This window comes from Crassostrea angulata, chromosome 2, assembly GCF_025612915.1.
Source record: "Crassostrea angulata isolate pt1a10 chromosome 2, ASM2561291v2, whole genome shotgun sequence".
In the NCBI taxonomy this organism is placed as follows: Eukaryota; Metazoa; Mollusca; class Bivalvia; order Ostreida; family Ostreidae; genus Magallana; species Magallana angulata.
Window position 1 is genome coordinate 66,284,293 of NC_069112.1, and position 24,354 is coordinate 66,308,646.

Here is a 24,354-nt window from a genome sequence, read left to right on the forward strand (position 1 = left end):
TTAAAATGCTGCATAAAGCCATATACGATTTTGAAATCGCATACCCATTATGATAATAATGTCCCTTTTTTATCATTAGCAAAGAATATAAAAGTTGGCCATTTCTTCTCTTTTAGATGACCTGGGAACTTCCCTTTGAAAAAATGTGTATTTATTGCGCACAACAACGTGACTGATGAACCTTATTTATTTGTGAATATCTGTGAAACAATTAGTACTATTAAATTCGTTATGCAATTTACTGCAGTACTGATATTCTTTACGTCTCTTTACTTCGAACCCTCTGCTAGTCTTTTAATCACCATCACCGATCCTGTAAATAAAAGTGATGCAGTTTGTTTACATGTAAAAATGGTGACTCTCGATTTAACAATACCCTGGTACTTGATTTCCTGAGGTCGGTAGCATGTTGCGGACAAAATCTGAGGCATGTTAAGAAATAAAAGATCTGCATGAGAAATTTAATGGTGCTAATTGTTTTCACAGAATTTGCGTATAAGTAAGGTTAATAAGTCCAAAACTAGTGCCCATTTTTGTGCACAATAAATACACAATTTTTTCAATGGGTGGCACTGTACCTCTTAGGTCGCCCAACCGATTTTTTTTCAAAGCAGAAGCTACAGACCTACAGCTAAATTGTCATTCCCTTGCCTTTGTTTGTTCAGTGTTACCAAAATTTGAGTTGTTTATAAAGAATCATTCAGCTTCATTTTAAAAACAATTTTTTTAAGGTATGACTCATCATGGAGAGAAGGAAGAAGGGTTGTTGAGTTAGGGGTGTTAGCAGATGGCATCTTCGGATGTGAAAAATGTGGCATTCCACTCCATCTTCCGCATTCCATAGAAGTACTGACATGTGGATTAGGTTCTTTTTTTAAAAAATCCAATGCAAAAACACCATATGTCAACACTTAAATACAATACCAACTGGAAAACGCCGTGGAAAAATTTAGGGTGCAAATCAAAAGCTTGCCACAGGTACTATTTCTGGATTGACTGATTGAATACATGAACTGATATTATAAAGGGTTGTGGGTACATAATAATATTTTTAAACAACTTCTTGTCATTAATATTTCCTTGAGTTTGAAATACACATGAATCTTATTTTTCAGGAATGATGCATTCAGGCATTGGTCCTTCTCAGGTGAATGCTCTTTTATCACCTCTGAAGTTCCCGAACGTTGCAAAACAGGCAAAATGAACTGGGAACAGTCATTGAGAAAGATGCAGAGGACACTAAAAGAAGCAGCCTTCATGAGGAAATTCAGGCAACTTTAGAGTATGTACATGCAGATAAAATACTGGTACAATATATATCCTTGGGAAAAATACTTTTATATTTGTATAATGCTTCCTTGTCTTTGTTGAAAAACTGCAACATATCACACATACATTATACACAGTATTTCATGTAGGTTTCATCAGAGCTAAAATGCATAGTGTTAAAAAATAAATCTCATATTATTTTACTCAAATTATGACTTGTTTGGGACATTTTCAGGAGTGAGGGTACAAATGAACTGACAGTCAGTGTCAATGCTGGTTGGTTGGATCCTTTGACAGTGTCTCTGGTAGGATTTTTGTAAGATGAGATGCAATGCAGTTTTACTTACTGTATTAAAATTAAATCATGTTTAAGGGTTAAAAGTCAGTTATGATTATTGTTATATAAGAAGAGAATCATATTATAACTACGTGTTTGTGCGCATACTGTGAAATTCTTATTTTTTCCTGGGGCTAAGTCTCATAGATCATCAAGATTATAAAGGTTTGATGGGATATGTAATTTCTCAGAATTGCTTGTTTGTACATTGAATGAAGTCGGTATTTCATAATTCAGAAATTCATGAAAATTTAGTCACATGCTGCAAATAATCCTCTGTGGTCTTCATGCATGTACAAGTGTTTTCTGAGTATTGCAAGACATATGGTCTATTCGACTGGTTGATTTTGTGAAGAAACGGAAAAATGATGACATCTATTTATATTCGACTGGAATTTTCTGATGAGAAATAAAAAAAAAACGTTGAGAACGAATCTCATCAGAGAAAACAGCGCGATTAGTATTACCACGTGACAAGTTCAACATGGCTGAGCATAAGTCGTGAGTACAGAATCTGTTTGTTGTTTTTCTGTTAATTTTGTTTGCATCATGTTGATCTTAAATAAACCTTAGTAGCGTTAAAGATATATTAATTTGCAATAAAAATGAAAGCCTGTATGCACTATATGCGCAAACTCAGGTTCGACGGCTTCATTTATATCCGTGTGTCACTAAGGCAGCTGATATATGTGCACATGTAATGAGGTATCAGTTGGCCACGATTGGCTACCCAGGAGGTTGTATCATCTCACAATTAAGGCACGGTTGTATTTAAATGTATTTACTTTTTAAGCCCGTTTGTATATGTTAGTACATGTAAAGATCTCATGTGATAGTCTGTCAGCTGCCTGTGTCAACGTTCGATCCCGTTTAAAAAATTTAAAGTATATTTTTATGTAGGTACTGGACACAAGTTCACTTGACACAAGTTCACTTGAAGTATTCTGATGGACTCGAAATTGTTCAAGTACTGGATGCCCCAACAATTAGGAGGCTAGAGAATGGAGGTAGGTCTTTTTTATAGCTGATAAAATAAAATAAAATAAATTAATTAAGGTTAAGATTTACATAGGTTTTTCATTTACATTAGTACTTTAAATGATAATGAACTAAAGTAATTTAATGGGTAGCTGTAAAATAATTATAATATTGTACCATTCATTTCCAAAAACAATTTACATCTGGTAAATTTTACTCACTTTACTCTGCTCTGATATTCTTTTAAACAGCTGCATTACAACCCTGCAAAGTGGTGTAGTGTAGTTTATTTACATGTTTGAACTGAATGTGAAATTAGCATACTTCATTTTCCAAGTGTATATAGGAGAGCAACCATTTCTTTGGGTGGGGGGGGGGTGTAGATTTGGGAAAAAATAATTTTTACTTGAAAATGTTGAAAAGAATACTATGTCCTTCACTGGCATGAAAATAATTAAATAAATAAATAATCTGACTTGAGTAATTTTGCCAATTTTACTCCCCTCAGAATCAAATGCCTCTTAACTGCAGTATTCATTTAATTGCTATTAATTTATTGTAGGAATCAATCATGATGTACATAATTCAGGCTACCTAATTTCAGCTTTTATTTTTTGGTACAATGTATTTACATGCATTAAAAATGATACAAATTACAAACGCTTTTGCTTACAGATGAAGTATTGCTTCAACATATACGCAGAAACTTAGAAGATTGTGGACCGGCAACACAGACCCAGCCTGCATGCATTGAAGAAGAAAATGTAGAATTTGAAGACGATCAGGCATCAAACAGTAAGATGTTGTGTATTAATATGGTAGATCATGAAAAAGCCATGATATACCTGCATTTTGTTGTGTGAATTTCTATCCAGTGTTATTTAGTTGGCAGGGACAGATTTGAACAAAATGATCATATATATCAAACTATAATTGCCGGTGTTCTTAATTTCATATACTCAATGAATGAATTTATAGCAGGAAAGCAGCATAGAATTAAATTTAAAAATAAATATGATAAATACTATAGCATTGAATCATGATTTTTGGAAGTATACACTCTCATAACTGAAGCGGTGTGTGCATACAAATTGAGTAACTTGTATACTTCCAAAAATTATGATTTAATGCTTATATTTACCATTTTTAACTTCTTGCCTTGTCTGCAAATGTGATTTATACCTTAAAATTCCTATCTTATTCTAAGGGTAAGTTAATATTGATGGAAGAGCCACAGTAACAGCCACAAGCGTGAACTTTGATTTTCGCTTGTGACGTTGCAGTTTACAGCGTTCAACGTTTGTGACGTCATAATAAAACTCGTCAATTTGACCTTTGACTACTTGTTGCATTTAGAGGCATTTGAAGACCAGAGCATTTTATGAAAAAACACAGTAGAATGTAAATATAGAGTTTTTATCTGCCTTTTGTACAAACAGTTGTATCCAGTTTATTCTGAAATGACTGAAATTTCATAATGGACAAAACTGTTTAAGTCTCTTGATCAAGACAAATTTAAACAGTTTTAAAAAATTCCATGCAGATCAGAAGAAAGAGGGTATTAACTGTTACATTTAAAATATAATAAACTTGTCAAGGCAGTCTTGAAATCTATAGCATCGACAGACATTTACGTCATAATTTATGCGCATAAATTAAAATAAGTTTCTAGAGGCGCTGCGGTCGGTTCGGACAAAAGTTACGATGGCGGCCAATTTGTTGTTAGAGGAGGACGTTCCCGGGGCAAAGTTTGTTCACGCCTCTGTAGAGGAACACACAAATATTCAGTTAAAAAGGTGGTTGAAATGTCGGGGTCTTCCTACTTCTGGAAAACGACCGGATTTAATAGAAAGGTACCCAAAGTCTGATTACGTTTTATGTAAACAACACAAGTCATGGCTATCACGAATGAAACAATAACGTAAACAATGAAATATTTAAAATAATAATCTCAGTAATGTTTCGTGTCAGTTAAATGGATACATGATTGCATCTACAAAAACACATGTTTTGACCTTTTGGCCAGTAAAATTAACGATTTTTATAATATTATACAGATGTCAGAATGCTGTAAACAACAACGTGAAAATTGATCTAAAAGTTGACGATGGTAAATGGCTGAATCTTAAAAAGAATCCAACGCCTGCTGAATCCCAACTTCCCTAAGTTCCAATTCAAGGCTGGAAGAAGTTTCCATCTGTATCTATACCAAAACATTTTAATCATGGGTATATCTACTATTACCTTGTGGAATCAGTAGCATCAGTAGAGTGTGACTCAAACAGCTCTGATGATGACTGTGAAGATAATGTACACACTAGCAAACCATTTACTAAGGGTATGAATCTCTTTAGGAGTGGTCATGTGAAAAACATACATGATGTCAGTTGTAAAGGACACTATTTTGTCAAAGCATCAGTGTTGGATTCCTACTCACAACATTCCTACAACTGTACAGTAACATTATCCGAATCATCTGGATCAATATTAGAGGGAACATGTACTTGCTCTGCTTCTGGCATGGGTAGATGTTCTTATGTTGCAGCTCTGTTGTTTGCATTGGAAGACTACACGATTGAATTTGGGACTGACTTGCCTACATGCACAGACAAACTACTTCAGTGGAACAAAGGTAGAAGAAAAAAAAAGAATCATGAGACGATTTTCAACAAGGAATACAAGTCCATGAAAAAAACTCTTAAGCGTCAAAAAACCTCAGTGAAAAATATTCTAAACTCTGATCCAAGACCTGAAGAGCTGAGGGAGGATGAATAATCAAATGAACAGAAAAATGAATTTCTATCAAATTTAGTCTTAAATGGACAAGAATGTGGATGGACAAATTTATTAGATTTTTATTATAAAAATTTCAGTATATATGAATATGGTGTAGATATTCTAAAGATTCAATGTAGACAATTTATTGATAATTTAAAAGATATGTGTTCTGACAAATGCTCCCCATTTGTAGTTGATAACACAGTAGGTCAGGCATCATCTCTGGACTGGCAGGTAAATAGATGATGCAGGGTAACAGCATCAAATGCAAAAGTTATTAAATGTGTCAGAACAGGTATGACGAGTATAGTAAATAGACTTATGTGGTCAGATACCCCTGTAACAGCAGCCCTACTGTATGGGCGTGAACATGAATCTAATGCTCTTTCACATTACAAACAGCAACATCCAAACTACAGTGTGCAGGAAACTGGTTTGTGGTTGAACCCCAAACACCCTACTCTTGGATGTAGTCCTGATGGAATATTCATTGATAAATTAAATGAAACAAAGGGTCTAGTTGAGATTAAATGCCCATATATACTTAGAAATTGCAATCCCTTGAACTTCATAGAAAATTTGTCAACAAAGCAATGTAGAAATTTTTGTTGTGTTAAAGATAATCAAGGAAAATTGAGACGCAAAAGAAATCACAAATACTATTATCAGATTCAAACGCAGTTAGCTTTGTGTGAATTAAAATTTTGTGACTTTGTTGTCTGGTCTCCTAAGGGTATGTCAGTGGAGAGAATATTTGTCAATAATGACTTGTGGTCTTACATGTGTCCTCAACTTGAAGCTTTCCATAGAGAATATCTTGTTCCAGAATATTTCCTCATGCGACTTCCTCGTGAACTTGAAATTGTACAGTTCAAGTATTAATTTACATTTGTACAAAATAAAACATCAAGTTTTCATTCATATTCTTGCATACTGTTTTTATTTTGCAAATTCACAGGTAAGTTAACAAGTACATACAGGTAATCTTTCAGGTAAGACGAAACCCTCAAGAACAAGAAAATTCTGAAATTGCAACTGAAAAAGTAAACATTAAATTAATTAATTTCTACTAATAAATTTACTCAGTTTCAAAATCTACATTGAAAGCAGAAAATTTTCATCATATTTATTTCACTATTGGTTTCTGAAAGTTTACCAAACATGCAACAATAAAGACTGTTTGGGAGAAAGTTGACAGTGTGTTCAAGGGTACAATTTTCTTACAAATTTTATATTTTTTTATGCGCTCTATTACCCTCTCAACATGAATTCGTAATTCTGCGATAACACGAGTCTGCGCTTCTTCTTGTGACAAATTGGTTCTATTGCCCAAAAATGGTGGTATTACAATATCTGCACCTTTCTGCAACAAAATGTCTCGAACATTAAATCCCCGACCTACCATTACCAGATCACCTGGATTGATTTTATCCATAATTTTGCTCTTTTTAAAAATTTCTTTATCAGAAATTGCCCCTTCATACACATCAGATACAAATGATATTGCACCTGAAGGTGTTATTCCTATCAGAACTTTGCAAGTACAATGATTTTTATAAGAAGAGTAAAGATTGCCCTGCTGCTCATAATTTCTAGGCACTTGTGTAAAAAACTCAGTAGCATCTAATATTACACGTACATTTCTATACTTTCTAAAAGACTTTGGTAAATGCTTGGTAATTATCCTTCTAGATGGAAACATAGCACTACGTAGTCTATTAAACTGTAAATAAAAGAACTGTATCCATGTTGAAGTTATGTCATTGACAGTACTAACTGAAACACTAAAACGATAGGCTAGGTCGGTGTGCAATAATCCGAGACGAAGTCTAACCAGTGTAAGGAAAAGTTCATCTTCTGGTGACAATTTTCTCTTCGGTCCCCTTGACTTAGATGGTGTAAGCTCAAGTTTCCTGGAAAAATTTATTCGAGAAAGATTTCTAGTGGCTGGTCCCAGAAATTTCCACAAGCACATAAACTGCCCATAAGTTTGCCCCGTGTAAAATGCCATTTTCTTGTCATCGGTTTTCACGTCATCAATGGACAACGCTTTTGACTGTATACATTTTTTTACGAGTTCAGAAATCTTGAATTAATTGAAAATTTTCTAATTTCAGTGCTAAAGATTCATTCAAGGTTAAGCAACAAGATGATGTTTGTGTTTCTTCATCACATGAATTCTTTAACATCGAATGTTGGTCCTGGATATTTGGTCCTTTCTGCCCATCAGAAACGATGTTTACCTGAAAAATAAAATAAGTTTGACTCTTACTCTTTCAAAATCAATTTCTTTTCAAAAAATTGGTACGTGCTTAGTGTTAACCAGTGAAAACTTTTACAAGTATAAAGAACTTGAGGTGAAATACCTTGCATTTAACATTAACCTACCTGATCAGGATTAATTGAATGTTAAATGATTTCTTTGTTGAATAATGTAGGCTAATCAGTTGCAGGCATTGTAGAAAAACTGCATAACATGCATATTTTTCTACAACTATTGCAACTAACTTACCAATTTACTGAGTAATGCAGCATCAATGAAATCATTTTGATGTTTTAAGTTCTTTTATCTTATCTAAATTTTTAACAGAGTGGGTGAAAGTGTAAAAAATATTGTTATTTAGATGGAAAAGGCACAACACATTTGACCAGACATGCCCCCTCTTAAAAAATATACACCATAGACACAAGATAGCAACCTGTTGATATGAATTTAGAAAATTTCCAAAACCCCTAAGTTTAACTCACTCGTTCATTTTCCGAATTCTGCAATATTAATAATGCCTCTGCTGCCTGGACTGCATCATGATTAGAAATGTGATGATCCATATACGGTGGTACAACAGCAGCCTTCATTTCAACAAAATTTTTATCCACCAAATCACTTTTTTTGCGTTTGGGTTCTGGGGACCTTGTCAAACTTTTCCGCATTAACGGCCTTTTTTTGCTTCTGACAAATTTGTCAAGCTAAAACAAATATATCAATAAGAATTCACATTTTCCAGATAAGTATATAATTTGGCATATTAATGATACTATGATATCATTATGATTTATCATAATTTAAAATTATGATAAAATGCCACACTTTACTTATAACAGTGGTATGTCATTAGAATAGCACATATATAATTACACAATGACATATATTTCAACATCCTTATTGCTATTGGCATATGATAGGAAATAAGATATATATGTGTATAGTGTTGTAGCATTTGTTAGTTCCCCTGCGAGATGAAATTCATGATTTTAAGAACTTTAATGAACCGTTCATGAAGTTTCATGATGTATTCATGACTGGTTCATAACTGGTTCATAAAGGTGGTTCATGAATTTTATTCATGAATATATTCTTAAAATGTAATTCATGAACAAATTATGAATATACAAGAATACAGGAAATACCTGGTATTCAGTAGTTCTAGGTATTGAACATTCATGAATTTTCATGAAGTTCTAATTTACGAAATATATAATTAATTTCAAATACTTTTATAAATAACATAGTTCACTCTAGTATTCAGAACATTATCTTTTTAAAAAAAAATTATACATCTTAAAATATTAATATTAAAACAGTCTTCATGAACATTCATGATCTATATAAATGTGGCATCTTTAATTTTGAAAAAGAAAGATGTGATATATTATAGCTTCATTATTTATTCAATTCTAAGAAACGTGTAAATTCATTGACAACAACGATGGTCTCGGACATCATGATCAAATGGTCATCACTAAATCCTAAATTTGACGCTTAATTTCTTCATTGTTCAATTTATATTTTAAAAAATGACATAATTTATCAGTGAATAATCAGTCTTTGCAGATGATACACTATGGCTGTTTTATGTTGTTAAAAATCTTGTAAACTAAACTGAAAAAGTGAAATAATTTAAAAATTTGCATATTTCTTTGGAAAAAAGGTTTAGTATACATGTACGTTGATTTCCAACTTGTTTGAAGTATATCAAGTTTATTGAAGACGTGGTCGGTTGTCGGTCTATCATAGAAGCATAAATACACACAAGACGAAGTGCGTCTGTTCCTGGGAGAACGACAGAGAAAATGTTCCGAGCACATTCGGTTGAAATTTGGACCCCGTCGAGTTTATAACCTTTGCGGTTTCTTTGTGAAAGGCATTACTGTTGCACACATTTGAAAGCGATTCATTCTAAGAAGTTACAAATCCGTTACGTAAATATTCCGTTGAAACTTCCAACAATGCATTTATGATTAGCTGTATAAACTCAGACAACTACCGTTACTACACTCCGAGTTTGAAGGAGTCCGCCATTGTTTATGAGGTGTCATGTCGATTCGCCTCCGTTACAAAAACACACTGAACTTCAATTTGTCAATTAACTTAATGTTAAGCAATAATGAAAATATTACTTTAAAACATTAATGCAAAATTATAGAAATAAAGTATGAAAGAATATTTAATTGAGTGTAAATTTTTTTTTTAAGATCCAAAACCTTGAGGGTTCAAAAACGGAAGGGGTTGAAATTTAACAGACACAACTTGTGTAAACTGAATGATATTAAATCGTACGCTTCTTCGAAAATATAATAATGAAAACTTCAGCATTTTATAATTAGTTTCATTTAAAGATATTATTTGACAGTCAGCGAGTTGTTTTGATTCCATTACGCCACTTCCGCCCAGTGATTACGAATTTTGAATGAAAGCAGACGGATCTTCAACATGAGCGATGGATTATAAGCATGGAACATGCAAGAAGATAATGCAGCAGATGTAGTTCAAAGTAATGGTATTAAAGGTAATATATATAGTATGTATATATTAAAATAACTTTTATGTTATAAGGAAGTCAAACCGTAAGATTCGTTTGAATGGCGATTTTTAATTTGTAGTGAAATTCTTTTTTTACTAACTTATAAGTTTTAACTACATAATTGATAATAAATTACACATTTTATATACTGTAAAACGAGAAAATATGGCGCACTACAAATTTTAGCGCCTTTGGCGCAACTGCTTCTGAGCGCTAAAATTAAGAGTGCGCCAACGATTTTCCATATGTATTAAATTTCTTCAAGTTGCAGAACAATAACGTCAGTCCATTTTTAAGGCTATATAGAAGTGTTCATTTAAATATCAGATGCTGTCGGTTCTGTTTGTTTAAACAATTAACCAGGTAAATGGTATGGGTTATCGGGTATAAGTGCCTAAACATGGATTAATTAATTTAGTTTTAATTGCTTTTTAATATCTCTAATTAGCGCCTTGAAAATCGGGCTTCTCCCCATGCCAATTCCATTTAGCGCATCAGGTGAAAATGTGATTAAGCGTGCGATCGTTAACGCTGACAATACATGATTGATCATAATTTCTTTGATCTCTGATTAGTGGATATAAAGATAACAAGACGATACCTATTTTTGTGTTTTTTAAATGTAAAATTACTGTGAAAAAGATTCTCTTATGGTGATCAAAACTCATGGTAAATGTAGCATTCGATTTCACTTTTAGTTTCGGGACTCTTCTAGTGTTATCCATGTCGACACGTTAAATTCAAAGTCTGATAACTAAAATTTGTTTACCAACAAAATTTACACATCATCGCCAATAAATGAAGTTTTCATATCTATCTACTGACGATTTACACAAAAGTAAGTGTATTGTTCTCAACCACAGTTTATCGTGCATGCGAGATAGAAATTAAAGTTGTTGTGTTCACGTGCTTGAGTGAACACAGAACTAAATTTTGGGCGTGATCGTTTATCAAACAACAACATTTTTTGTATTCTTATTTGAGATGCATGCGCTAAAATATAATTGCGCTAATGTACTGGCACTTGCATTTGCGCTAAAATACGTATGCGCCAAATTTTCTCGTTTTACAGTACCTAAATCGGTGCAATTACAGGGTAAAGTTATATGCTAATGTCATTTGAGTTAATACAATTTTTTTTACTCTAGAATTATGCAGTGAAACCAGAATATTGGACAGCCCTAAAGATAGTGATCATGGAACATAAATTCAGTAAATAATAAATCAATGCTATTGCAAGTAATTGAAAATTTCTAATAGAATGGCCAGTATCATTTACAAATTTGAAAACAGTTATAGTTTCATCGTAATAGTCTAATCCACACTTTGCAAAAGTTGTTCCCCTTTGCGGGGTCAACCCAAATGTCAAAAGGGAAAAAACAACTTTTCCCTTCTTTATGCAACCAACTATTTAGGCGTCCTGTGAAGAAACCTCTTTGAATTCAATTTATTCATTCGATGTGTGGGTTGCCCCAAATTTGGGCAATAAAAATTCATAGCGGAAACAGATTTCTAATACCAAATGGCGAAGTTACAACCCTCTAAACTAGAAAGGCTACTGTTAGAAATATATTCCCCAAAGATGGCGACCAAGGGACATAACTTTTGTAAAGTGTGGATTGGTCTATTAATACAAGAAGTATTTTAATCAAGTATATAGATACATTGAAATGGATTGAACAGCAGGCATAATGCCTATTTATGTTTTCTCCTGAATTTTTTATCTTGTTTCATCTTGTTATATTTTTCTGCGATATCACTTTTTTCTAGAATAAGCACTCTCATTCTTAAGCTCTAGTGCAATTTCAGCTTTATCTTACTTGATAAAAATATTTGAAATAAAAACTAAATGAGATGATTGAATGATTAGTTGATGTTCCGAATGTTTTAAACGACGTCATAATTATACTGCTATTTGTCATATTATTTTTGTACAGTACAGAGGTACAACTCTTCAGAGCCACCGAAGGGGCTATATGTGAAGCCTGAAGAATTGCCACCAAGAAGTATTGTCACCAAGACACTCTGGGTTTGTAGAAAAGTTATTTAAAGGATGGAGCATTTTACCTTCCATGCAGTAAATGCACATTGCAATATATGGAATACAAGTGAAATCAACATGAGCAAAGGCAAGGAAGATGCAACAAAGGAAGATTTCATAAAGAACATATTGATAGTTATCAACTAGTTATCATATTCTGATGTCGCTTATATATCAAATCATTGCATATTGGTATGTCAATTCTAATATTGTAACATTCCTTTAAAGCTAATGAGTTAGTATTGATATCATTGCCTGTTGCTTTGCAAACTTTATTAAACTTGCTGATTATTTAAAGTGATAAGTACATAAGAATTATGTGATACTTAAGATATTGTCTCATTATTCTTCAATTTATTATAATAAAGTATTTTATATTTGATTTTTAAGGAGATTTTACCTTTTTATATACAAAATGAAGAAGGTAAGAATTTTCATGAATAGTTCATGAATTTTATTAATGAATTATTCATCAATAAAATTCATAATGATATTCATGAACAGTTCATGAAGATTCATTAAACTTATTCATGAACAGTTCATGAAGATCCGATGAACTTATTATTGGACATTCATCAAATGATGAAGCTTCATGAATATAACTGTTCATGAATTATTCATGAAAAAGTATGTTCATGAATATTCATCAACATTTTATCATGAACAAAAATTCATGACTTTAAATGTCCAATAATAAGTTCATGGGATCCTCATGAACTTTTCATGAACATTTCATGAATATAATTCATGAATCATTCAAGGGAAAATCATGAATTGTTCATGATCATCTCGCAGGGGTAATTTAACCTATATCTACCAATAATCTTAGTGTGATAGTTTAGACTAATGAATATTATATCATATGATAAACAGCTGATATTAAACATTCATTTGACAAGGCGGTCTTTTACATGTCTTGTAAAAAAAGTTGTTACATGTAGGTCAGCTCTGTTTACCTCATATTTGGTAGCTGTTGCCGGAATTTGGTCAGGATATTCTTCCGTGGGGCCTCTACCGCCCTTAAAATGCAAACTACATATGTAGGTATCCTTCTTTACTGATAAAGCAGTAAAGTGCTCTCGTCGACATGCATTGGCCCATCGAGTACATTTCTCCGGTTCCCGATGAAATTGTGGAAAGCGAATAAAGTAAACGCCTTCCATACCTGGTCTATCCATGTATTTAGAGTCACTTTTACATAGACCATAAACACAATGCTTAGTTGCACCTCTACGCCCGTGTTTTTCACTTATATTAACTGCTGATACATGAGATACTTTGCACCTCCATTGTTATTGTCCGAAAGTATGGCGTCGCGCGCAATGCATTGTGGGATCTGGTTATATTTAGCACACTCAAGCGTTATCGATCGGTGCTATTGAATCGGAGTTGTTCCTCCTTATACCTGCTCTAAAGACATGCAGTGTCAAACAGTAACCAAACACAGCATCTGATAATAAAAATCTAATATACAATATAATTGGAATTTCATTGACAAATGCTTTGTAACATTTCAATGTCTTCTACTGGTGTTTTGAAATCGAGGGTGTGATCTAAGTTTAAAAACAAGCATAATTAATTTTAAAACTTTTTTAAATTGTTGATTGAATGTTATGAAAATGAAAAGTTCACAATATTTTATAATTTTGTATTCTATAATTTGTGAATATTAAGATATGATTCAAAGATAAAACAAAAAGTCATTGCTATAGATAAGAATTATAACCATTTAAAACACTCCTTACCAGGTTGGCTTGATGTACAGGTATATGAAGTAGACTTTAAAGTTTCCAACTCTCTCTCCGTTTCTTTAGGTTTTTTCTTTACATCATGAAGCTCTTTCTCCTTTTCCTTGAGAGGAGATTTTTATTTCTGAATTTTATCTTCCATGGATATTGTATTGTGTATTATACACGAGCGGCCGTTTATATAAAATTTGGATTTGAACTGTTTTTATGTAAATCAGGGACAAAATTGAAATTTATGGAAGTTATTGCACATCTATAGGACAATCAAAAGCATTTTCAAAGGTATGTTTTGTGTACTCTTGAAAATGTAGGAAGAGTTCAAAGCACAATGTTTGGTTTTTTAAAAAGTTTAAAAGGGTTATAAAAGAATAGTTTGGAGGAAATATTTAGTAAGAAGCTAGAATAATCAGTGCTTTTCTGCAGGGATATTGTATTGAAATATTATTTTAAGGATCTGATATTCGTACCTTTAACTGACATGTTTCCTGGTTTTTATAAATACCTGCAGTGTCGTGGATGTTGGAGTTCAACGAAACTCTTCCTATATAGGCATCCACTGTAAAACATAAGGTAGTTACATCATTTTAACAGGTAACATTGTTGATGTAAGACTCCCACTGACCCTGTTTGGTCTGATAAGGTAATGATTCTGCGTTTTGATGTTTTAGTCTCCATAAAGTTTGTTATCTAAGCAAACACAAATTCAATATCTACTCAAGATTAACATTAATTGTTTTCATGGTTCATTTTTGGGAGTTTAACTATTATTGATTTTTGAAGTACTACTGATAGCGCAATGTAAAATTGTGTCAAATATACAGTGTTGTATTTGTCAACTTGTCGGCACTAATAATAAATTTAATACAGAAAAGGGTGATAAAAAAGTGTGTTTTCAAGTAGATTGTTTTCTTTATTCATTTATGTTCTGCATATTAATGGAAACAAATTTTAAACTCTTGTTGAGATTTAAATTATAATTAACCTCCATTACAAACATTTATATTGAAACGTATTTGCTACAGTTAGGTTAATGAACAGTTGGGTGTTGGCAGTGGAAGCCATATTGCAATATCATACTCTGAATATTGCGATACATTGCAATATATTGCAAATACATAAGGACGTAGCGGGATCGCCTTGAGGACACAACTCCGGTGTGACAGGGGTTTAACACAAGGACAGAATGATTTAAACTAACATTGTTATATCGAAAGTATGTAACAACCAAGTGAAGTCATCAGGTGGAACCTCATATTTGAATACCAAATATGGTTACGTAATGATGTATATTTCTTCTTCAAATGTATCATAACAATTGTTAATGTAACAGACAGTGTATGTTTAAATTATACCTCAATTGGGGATCCTTCAATTGAAATGTTCTTGGACACATTTTTCTGCTGTCCTTGTCCAGTCAATTTCTTCACTTCCTCTTTGAGAGCTTTCTGTTCCTTTCACTAGATAAAAAAGCAACAGTTTTAAGAATGCATGACGATTTATTGTGATCTCTCTCTCTCTCTCTCTCTCTCTCTCTCTCTCTCTGTCTCTCTCAATTATTGTGTTTAAACGTTGTAAGAAGCATTCATTTTTAGGGTATACCTAGCTGTCCTTTCTCCTATATTTCCTACATGATTTGCAAGCTAGCGTCAATTTTGTGTTTAGATCACTGTTAAACGTTTGATGCATTATTTGGGTAAAAGTATTCAAGAGGAAAAAGGGGGAAACAAACTCTAAAAATAGCAAGCGGCTTCGTTTTTCATTGGATAATTAACCAAATTCACCAACCAAATGCTTTGAAAAATCGATGTAAACAAAAAAAGGGCTAATACCTTATAACAACAAGGGACATCTCTTTAATAATGTTTAAGGACGATTTCAAAATAAAAATTATTATTTAAAACAAACAATAACACAAAAGCATTAATCACTGTTGTTCTTGTAAATTATATATTATAATTTTGAGAGTTTATATCATGTGCGTATGGATAAAAATAATTGCAACTACGCGTACTGTACGGTTAACGCATTTGAATAAAATATTGAGTATATTTTGCTTACAAATATCTGCCAGCATCAGCATAATTTTTTCACCCTGCGCTTGAGACATTGCCGGCGTTGGTGCTGTAACAGTCAACGGTGACAGGGGTTCAGCGCCTTCTTGTGAACCGACATTGCGGGGCCCTTCCTGACTCGTCAGTTTTCTAGTTGTAGTTTAATTTAGTTAATCATAGAACACAACGCCGAGATAATTTCATTTCATTTTTGTTAAAGCTATACGATCTATTTTATTACTTTGTATTTGTAATAAACTTCAATTATACCTGCTGATAACTCTTGTGACTATTGAGTAATAATTGCAATTGCCTTACAGATCGTCATATAATGATAATACCAAAAACAAGGTTTTTTATGCTCTTTTTTATGGCCGAGGAAACAGAACTTATTGCTAGGAAATCCATTTTAACAGCTGTCAAATATCGTCTGCAGCCGAATAATCTTTGTTACACCAACGTTTATTCCAAACGTAAAATATCAAGAGAAGATAAAAGCGTGTCGAAAACATCGACGCACGTGTGTCTACTTTTCTGATGGCGTTTCCCTGTATCGTCTGCGGGGTTTCTTTTGATAAATCATTTACAAAGACACATCTTAACAAAAAAACATCTAATTAATAACGAATTCCACAGTTTATTGAGAGGGAAAACGAGCGGCGATCAAAAGTTGCAATTCGTTTTGCCTGCAGAGGATACCCCTGCCGAGACCGAACAAAGTCAGAATCCACCACCCATCGATCATGGGGATGTGCTGTTCTTTAACGGAAAAGAGAACAACGAACTGGAAAGCGACGATATTGAGGTAAATATATATACATTTATGTCGATGATCACATGATATAACTACTGTCAGGACTATAGTATAATACAGCTTACTAAAATCCCGTAATCGAAGTGGCTTTATTTCACAGTGATGAAAGGGGGAAACCAACTCTAAAAATAGCAAGCGACTTTGTTTTCATTGGATAAATATTACCAAATTAACCAATCAAATGCTTTGTATAACTTATGTAAACAAAAAGGGGCTATCTATAATAACTCAACTAATTATATGCATGTTGATATAAATAATTTTTTCTTCAGAATCACAAAGAGATGGGACTAGACTGCGTGAAATTATCTCTCCCTAGGCATCAGTAAATAACACACACTTTCATGTGGGAGAGCCAGTGAAAGTAACTAGAGCAGAGCTCGTGGCAAAGCCACGAGTAGGTCTTCCGTTCTTGCTGCGAGTTAAAAATATATGTGATATGGTGTCAAACGATTTTATTTATATTCCAAGTATTTTTTAATTGCAAAGTGTGTTTAAAGCTTCGGCAGTTATAACACTGTAATGCACACAGGGTACCCAAAGGTTAAAATGACGAGTTTTATTATGACGTCACAAACGTTGAACGCTGTTAACTGCAACGTCACAAGCGAAAATCAAAGTTCACGCTTGCGGCTGTTACTGTGGCTCTTCCATTTATATGAACTTACCCTTAGGATAAGATAGGAATTTTAAGGTATAAATCACATTTGCAGACAAGGCATGAAGTTAAAATAATGTAAATATAAGCATGAAATTATGATTTTTTTAAGTATACAGTCTCATAACTGCAGCGATGTTTGCATACAAATTTTCATAACGCGCTAACGCGAGTTACTCAATTTGTATGCACACTCCGCTGCAATTATAAGACTGTATACTTAAAAAAAGCATGACTCAATGCTACAGTAATGTCTAAACTTTTAGTTCTGCTTTTGTTTTAAAAACGTGATTGAAAGCCTGTATATAAAACCTGTTTTGAAAAAGAAAGGAAGAAAATGTGTTAGGAAAACTATTTCTCGAACACGTTGTAATCGTTTCAAACATTCTTTAAAAAATGAGATGTTTAATGGCAAGTTAAATTTTCAAAAGGTAGCAAGCATTGTTATAAACAGTATGTACTCATGATTCATGTCAGGAATTGTATTTTTTAAAAACCGAACCCGCCTACTAAACACGTAACCTTTTCTCTAAGATAACTTCTTTATTTAAATCATTCTAAATTTTTGAAAACTGCATGTACGTGCAAGTTTAGAACAGTTGCGTGCTGACAAAGTTTACAGACCCAGAAACCTACTACTACACCAAAAAGCTGCAAATTACGTGCGAGAAACGTTTCGAGTAAACCGTTTAGCGTTTCTTGTGAATCGTGAAGCATTTCGTGTAAACTGTTTAGCGTTTCGGGCAAAGCGTGCAGAGTTTCAGGCAAAGCGTGTAAATCGTTTCGAGTAAATCGTGCAAGAACCGTGTTAAACGTTCATCAGATTTCATTCGGAACTCTCTGACAATTTAATTGTTTCAATATGGCGCCCGTGTTTTGCATTACTTTAAACTGTTTGTGATTGGCAAAACTCTTTTGTAGGTATTTTCATTAAAAAAAATCTAGAAGAAATGATATACTAGTCTTATCTTTTTACAAAATTGAATAATTTTTTAACAAACAAAAAAAGAAGTGTATATGTATTAAAATACGACTAGATACATACTACATGTATATATAACGTTTTTATACGATGTTTGTACTGGTACAATATTAAAATTCGCTATACATAAAAAAATTTAAAATACAGTTAGCAAAACATGATATCTATTGGAACAAATCTAAATAAACTTTAACTTACACGATCATGTTTTGATAAGCATGTATTTTTTTTTTATTTATTTACATCGATAAGTCTTACTGAGACCATTAGGCTGTGAACAAGCAGCACACATAACCTCTGACATCGGGTGAGACCTGCACCTGTCTGTACCTGTCAATCAAACTCTGTGTATTTGTTTTCATTGGATGGTCAAGCGTCTCTATTTTGTCAATAGCCAATGGACAATTACTGACCTCAAGGTAATCGGAATCAGTATCTGATGAAGCACACAATTTAAATGATAGAAAATTTATTAATTATTTGAACAAAATTAAATCTAAACATAGAAAGAGAATATACTGTTCATTTTCATGAATTGCAGGAAGTAAGTTCTTTGGAATCCAGTTTATAGCTATTTTTACAGGTAATTAAGGTCTTCCGTTTCCAACGGAAGACCTTTCTATTATTGTGCTGGTTAAGATTATTTCCAACGGAAGACCTTATTGTTTTCGTTCGGTTTCTTTTTCCCTATTATTATTATTTTTTTTTTCTTACAAAATTTGTGCAGGCGATTTCTCGGAAATGGCTTAACCGATTTTCGTGAAACTTTCAGATCTAATAGATATTAGTCCGAACTTAATATACATTTTTTTATTTTGATGACGTCATTTCCGTTCTTGAGAAAATGACGTTTTAGTAATTTTCAGAGGGTCGGCTTGTCCAGGGATCTCCTCCTAAACGGTAAAAGATATTGAGTTCAGACTTTCAGGGATTGTAGACAAGAGATTGTAGATGTGCAATTTGGCATTCAAATTTGTCATGCTCAAAAGGCGTTAAAGCTCGCCTGGTCCCGAAAATTGAGACTAAAAAAACGTCGTAATTTTTCATGGTTTTCTTGGTTTATCTCTTTTCTGAAAAATATTTTGTTAACACATGTAATGCAAAAAAAGTTTATCTTTACAAGACCTTTCATTTGATATCGAGAAAAAGGGGCTGGCCCCTAAAATTAGGGGACCAATGGGCTCTAAAGACTTTGATCTGTAGCCCTTTACTGAGGGATATTTTGTGAACAGTTATAGAAGCAAATATGTTTATTTTACAGTTATGTATCCAAGCAATGTAATGATTTTATCATGTGTTACGTAATTAGGGGTTTTTAGGGGCCAAAAGTCCAGAATTTTGATTACATTTATCTCAGAAAGGAAAACTATTTTGAAATGCAGTATAGAAGAAAAGATGCTCAAAATGATGTATTAAATCATATGTAATTTTCAAAATTTCGTTAAACGGCCCCTATAAGGAGTTAAGGGATCGGCCCCTAAAATGTTCTTTCCCATATATCTCAAGAACGGTAACGAATTTCTAAGCAGTTGTTGAACAAAATGTGTTCAGATTTAAATGACCTTTTATTAGATATCAAGAAAAAGGGGCTGGCCCCTTAAATTAGGGGTCCAAAGGGCTCTAAAGTCTTTTATTTGTAGCCTTTTACTGAGGGGTATTTTGTGAACGGTTATAGAAGCAAATATGTTTATCTCACAGATATGTATCCAAGCAATGTAATGATTTTATCATGTGTTACGTAATTAGGGGTTTTCAGGGGCCAAAAGGCCAGAATTTTGATTACATATATCTCAGAAAGGAAAACTATTTTGAAATGCAGTATAGAAGAAAAGATGCTCAAAATGATGTATTAAATCATATGTAATTTTCAAAATTTCGTTAAACGGCCCCTATAAGGAGTTAAGGGATCGGCCCCTAAAATGTTCTTTCCCATATATCTCAAGAACGGTAACGAATTTCTAAACAGTTGTTGAACAAAATGTGTTCAGATTTAAATGACCTTTTATTAAATATCAAGAAAAAGGGGCTGGCCCCTAAAATTAGGGGTCCAAAGGGATCTAAAGTCTTTTATTTGTAGCCTTTTACTGAGGGGTATTTTGAGAACGGTTATAGAAGCAAATATGTTTATCTTACAGTTATGTATCCAAGCAATGTAATGATTTTATCATGTGTTACGTAATTAGGGGTTTTTAGGGGCCAAAAGTCAAGAATTTTGATCACATATATCTCAGAGAGGAAAAATATTTTGAAATGCAGTATAGAAGAAAATATGCTCAAAATGATGTATTGAATTATATACAATTTCCAAAATTTCGTTAAGCTGTCCCTATAAGGAGTTTAGGGATCAGCCCCTAAAATGTTCTTTCCTATATATCTCAAGAACGGTAACGAATTTCTAAACAGTTGTTGAACAAAATGTGTTCAGATTTAAATGACATTTTATTTGATATCAAAAAAGGGGGCTGGCCTCTCAAATTAGAGAACTTAAGGGCTCTAAAATCTTTTATCTGTAGCTCTTTACTGAGGGAAATTAAATGAAAGGCTATAAAAGCAAATACGTTTATTTTACAGTTCTGTATCCAAGTAATGTAATGATTTATTCATGTGTTATGTAATAATGATATTTTAGGGGTCAAGAGTCCATAAACTATGACCACCTAAATCTCAAAAAGTAAAATTTTTTGAAATGCAGTATAGAAGAAAAGATGCTCAAAATGATGTACTTTACAAAATGCAACCTTCAAAATTTGGTTCAGCGGCTCCAATAAGGAGATAATGGACTGGCCCCTAAAACTTTTTTTTCTCAGATATCTCAAGAACGGTGACGAATTTCAAAACATTTGTTGAGCAAAGCTCTTATCCCTGAAACATAATAGTATCTGGCCCTTAGAATGTAGACCCTGTTTTTCTATTTTAAATCATGTTTAGCTGTTAAATAGCAAAATCAAGATCGAACATATATCTCAAATTCTAAAATCAGACGGAAGACCTCCTCGTTGCTCGCAACGAGATCGTGTCTAGTTCTTATTTTTCTTTTTTCTTTTTTTCTTCCTAGACGCGAACTTTGAGGCTTCATATCGTGCTCATTTGTGAACGGTTTTTGCTCAATTTTTCAGGGCTAATGGACTTTACAAAACACTATCTTCCTCAATTCATAAAAGTTAGAATTCCCTTTCCGGTAACGAGTTATTCCCCTTTTAAAATTTTTTAGGGCCTTTGGTTTCCAGACAAAGGCTCCGAGACTATGATAGCAGGGAATGGGAATCCAACGAATTTGAATAGCAGAGACATTGTAGTGGTGCACATAAGTTTTTGTTTTTAGATTACGTTTTTTATTTAGGAAAAGGTAGGGGGTCAAAAAACAGGATTCCAAAAAGTGCAAAAATTTAGACATATTTTCCTTTATATCTTTTTAACGAAAAATATTTTGTTAAAACATGTTGAATAAAAGTTGTGCAGAATATCAAGGGCTTTCATTTAACACCAATAAAAAGGGCTGGCCCCTTAAATTAAGGGCCAATAGCCCCTAAAAGTTTTTGCTTAATAACTCAAAAACGGTTAGGATTTTGGTATGGCTGTCGCTGAAAAAGTTGTTTGTTGGGATCTCATAAAGGTCGTAACAATGTTATTTTATAAGTGATTTGTGTAGTATGAGTGTAAAATGCTTTACATGTTGACATGTACCTGTTGTCATTTGACAAGTTAACGAAAGTCTTTGTGCGTACAACTGGCATAAAGTTGCCGCAGAAAGTATGCTGGTTTATACAGGAGGCATTAATTCATAAGAATTTTGTTGTTGTTGGAGTATAAGCTTTTCCTTTAGGAGTTAAAGTCATTGTTGTTAAGTTCTTATAGTGCACAATCATTAAAAACGGCAATTGGAAAACAAAACATTCTTTTTCTTTTCTAGTAAACCACAAAATATGGAATTAAAAAACTCTATGCATTATATTTTAGTTATTAACTCCATGCATTTAAAATCTACTTTGAATCAGAGCTGCATGTGTCTGTACCATTATGTAAGCTCTCCCTTGCCCTCGGCCGAGAAAATCGGTTACCATGCTCGCGGCTGGACTTCCTAGCGGTCAGCGGTTATCTAATACACGAGAATTGCGTCTCTCATACATGAGTTTATTTAGCCGCGAACTCAAGAATTGTTTTAGTTTTGATTACACAGAATCTTTTGTGGATTAAACGATTGGATGTCAAGTAAGAAATAGTTCATTTAATTAATAAAAGCAATGTCATTCTCTAAAGCAATAATAGACATAGATCAATTGTGGGGTTTAAGTTTAAAATATATAACTTCTATTTGATAGAATAAGGTCATTATACTGCAAACTTTTCAAATCTTCCTTGGTTCTGAGCTGTGCGTTTCTGCGCGTTGTACCTTTACGTAATCTATTCTTCGCCCACGGCCGAGGAGATCAGCCACGGCTGCATTACTTAGCGGTAAGGCAAAAGCGGTTATTTAATACACAAGATTCGCACACCGCGACTTACACTTACATGCATATGAACGTGTTTGAGTTAATATAGCCGTATATACAAGAACTGTTTTAATTTTATGTTATAAAAGTTTGTCCTACTTGTATATATATTTAATTAAATATTTGAGTGTAAATGAATATTAACGAACGATATTACTCCAAATCGGAAAAATCGTTAGACAACTAATGGTTGGTTTGTTTAGGTAAAGTACTTTAAAAACTGTACAATTAATGTTTTAAATCAACAACCCCCCTCAAATATTAAACCTTTAAATGATGATCATCCCTCGCACATGGCTGAGGAGATCCGGCGCGAGTGGATAAGTGATCCGCGGTCGGTTCGTGTTTTTGTACATGTTCCTTATGACGCGTTTATGTTTCATATTTTGCACGGACACAACTATATTTTATTATGTTTTCAACTATTATATTGGTTTAAGATGAAAAGATAAATTTATTTTACTTGTACAGTTGATTAAGCATTGATTTATACGATAGCGTACAAGATAGTTTAAAAATGAAATCAAATTATAATCAAAGTTCCATGTTTGCGGTAGGTGCTAGCACGATAAAGGAATGCCCTGAATTGAGGCATTCGATGATTATTTTAAAATTTATTCACATGAGTTTAAACAACTTTAGATTAGGTTCTATCGGTCACATATTAATCACTTCTGTAGTTTCATTGTGGAAACGAACTCATTGCTGCCCCCCCCCCCCCCCCCAGCTCCACCCGCCCCGCTGACAGGTGCTCGCGCTGGATTTTTTTTTTTGAATTGGAGAAAAGATAGCAAGATCTGTCAAAAATCATTTTTGGTGGTTTCTTCTTATGTGTAACATTTTGTTTCACTTTCCCACCCCTTTGTTTATTCGGCCAGTCTGTGTTAATTTAATTGCCGCATGCGACCGAGAATCTTGTCCCAGATAGCATGCATATGTTGGGACAACGTTGGCCCAATGTAACACACTTTGTTGGCCCAACGTTGGCAAGATAACATTGGCGCAATGTATAAGTGCACTGTGGCCCTTTGTTGGCCCAACATGTTGGGCCTACGTTGGTCCAACATGTTAGACCAACGTAGGGCCGATGAGCAAATTTACATTGGCCCAACGTAGCCCGCCAACATTGGTCCAACTTAGTTAACAACTGAGGGTCAACGTTGGCCCAACGTAAATATTACGAGGAAAATTACATTGGCCCAACGTCCTCTGTCAACGTTGGTCCATCCTAGTAAACAGGTGAGGGCTAACGTAGTGACAACGATCAAACTTCCAATGGCTAAACGTAGCATGTCGGCACTTATTCAATGTAATCCCAATTTAAATTCAACACTCATGTCCCAATTAATTCCTGTTGCTTTTTGGCTATTAAGATGCAGGAGTTCAAATATTCTATGCAACGAAAA

At 33.5% G+C, this 24,354-nt stretch overlaps 1 pseudogene; it reads left to right on the plus strand.

Annotated features, from left to right (window-relative positions):
- Positions 1 to 4,288: 4,288 nt before the first annotated feature.
- LOC128174740 (uncharacterized) lies at positions 4,289 to 5,359 on the plus strand (annotated as a pseudogene).
- The last annotated feature ends 18,995 nt before the right edge of the window (positions 5,360 to 24,354 follow it).